The sequence below is a fragment of the Octopus bimaculoides genome, chromosome 3 (assembly GCF_001194135.2).
Source record: "Octopus bimaculoides isolate UCB-OBI-ISO-001 chromosome 3, ASM119413v2, whole genome shotgun sequence".
In the NCBI taxonomy this organism is placed as follows: domain Eukaryota; kingdom Metazoa; phylum Mollusca; class Cephalopoda; order Octopoda; family Octopodidae; genus Octopus; species Octopus bimaculoides.
The window spans coordinates 7,568,249-7,570,529 of record NC_068983.1 but is presented as its reverse complement, the minus strand read 5'-3'; the positions used below and the strand labels follow the sequence as shown (position 1 = coordinate 7,570,529).

Here is a 2,281-nt window from a genome sequence, read left to right as displayed (position 1 = left end):
ATATATATACATACGGTAATCTTCAAGTTTAGGGGGATAAAAAAAATAAATAAAAATATTCAAGGGAAGTAACTGAACGTCTTACCAGTATTCTCCGTACATCTCTGTTTATAAATAAATCACACACGTGATTTGATTGACGTTAAGGTTAGGGTTAGGGTGTGATTTATTTATAAACAGCTAGAAGAAAACGGATAATACTGGTAAGTCGTTCAGTTATTTCCCTTGAATATTTTTATTTATTTTTTTTATCCCCCTAAACTTGAAGATTACCTATACATACATATATACAGAGAAAGAGAAAGGGGGGGCGAGTGAGGATATTGGGTAAAGTCTTCATTCAAGGGTTTGTTTGGTCGACTTAAAATTATTGTAGAAAACGAATGGCCGATAAATGTCATGAAGTAGGAGCCACGTGGTTACAGAGTGAACTTATCAACAAGAGATGTTCAAGATTAAGTTAAACAGTACTGAATAACCAGCAGTACAGGACTGCCTGCAGAAATGATGGGTGATGCAACGATTTTACGGCTATGAATCAATCAAGACAACAAACCAAGGCATTGATTTATGAATTAAAAAAGCAAACCGACGAGGATGAGATTCGAACTCACGCGGGAATATCCCAATGGATTAGCAGTCCATCGCCTTAACCACTCGGCCACCTCGTCACGACACTGGTCCAGCAAAATTTAACAGTTTACTGTTTCATTCGTGGAACAGAAGCCTAAAAAATCTCTTATTTATCGATATTATATCGAATATAGGAATATTTTAATCAAGAAAAGATCGAGAGCATTTGTTTAAAGTAGGTTGATATCTATTAAAATGTGTAAGTAACAATGAGCTGGATTACGGGAAGAAATAATGGATTAAGATCATATACCAAATCTACCACGACACTAAATTAATTAATAAAACACAGTGAACGCCGGAGAAAATATTAGGAAGCCTCAACAAAAATGCTATTAAACTTTAATTCTTCATCTTCTCAATCAGATTTAGCGACATATGAAAAACATCAGTTCCAGAGCAATGTTAAAGATTCTGCTGACAATAGACTGGCTATTGTGTGTTAAAGCATAGAATCTGTCACAAACGGGTCTGATAGAACTTGCTTAATGTTCTTGTGAAGACCATCCGAGAACATAACGGCAGTATTTATTCCAATGTAAGAAACTATCGCTCTGTACGAGTGAGAGAGTGAAAATTGGGCCAAATCTTCATTGAAGAACAGGTAGTCTTCATCCAACCAGAATGTTCGTAGTTTCAACGTAGCAAATAAATTTCCCACAAAGATTTGGTCGACTTGAATTTACGGTAGAAGTTGTTTAACCAATGAAGATATCATGAAGTAAAAATGAACCAAAAGCCATTTAGTTACAAAGAGAACTTAACCATTAACCACATACACTAATAAGGAATGCAATCAATTTTTTTAACAACGAATCTACAGCTGAGTATCAATAACGACAGAACGAACCTAAATATTGATTTAAAAATTTAAAAAGCAACTGTTCGAAGATGAGATTCGAACTCACGATTGGATATCGCAATGGATTAACCACCCGGCCACCTCATCTCTACGATTTTCAGTTAATATTTTGGCAATTTAGTACCTAATTGCTGCAAGAGAAGAACGCCAAGGATTTAGTTACTGTAAGAGATAGTAAATAAAGTACGTACAATTGCCATGAGAAACTAACTTTCTATTTATTGATAGTTCGTGGAATGAAGAATTATTTTAAAACGGAAAAGATTGTATGTAAAAGATTGAGAGTTTTCGCTTAAAATAGGTAATTATTCATCAGAATACTTAAGTAACAATGAAGTGGATACCTGATCATACATAGCTTCATGGAAATGAGAAGTACGACGTGGGTGGAGGGGTTCATTAAAGATTTCCCCTGACCCACTTCCGGTTATCGCAGAAAAACGGATCGAGTATAGGTGTAATCATACATCTTTCTACATGTCACACTGTAAATTGCAGCCTCCCACTAGTATTCGTTTGTCTTTTATGGTTGCTGAAGCGTTATCGCAGTTGAAATATTTCTCCATACCAGCCAAGGGTTGGAAATGTTTTCTAGTTTCTCGCCGCTATTCACGGTCTTCGTCATTTGCCAAATACGCTAACAGAAATGCAATCAAAATTCGTCAACGATCTTAGAGCTAGGTGTCACTCGTGAGAGAACAAAGCCAAAATATTGATTTATAAATTAAAAACAAATCGACGAGGATGAGATTCGAACTCACGCGGGAATATCCCAATGGATTAGCA

The 2,281-nt window shown here is 35.8% G+C and overlaps 1 non-coding gene across 1 annotated transcript; it reads right to left on the bottom strand.

The window, feature by feature from the left end:
* Window positions 1-589: 589 nt before the first annotated feature.
* On the bottom strand, window positions 590-671 carry Trnas-gcu (transfer RNA serine (anticodon GCU)). The gene has a single exon. It is a non-coding gene; the product is annotated as a tRNA-Ser (tRNA).
* Between the last annotated feature and the right edge of the window lie 1,610 nt (window positions 672-2,281).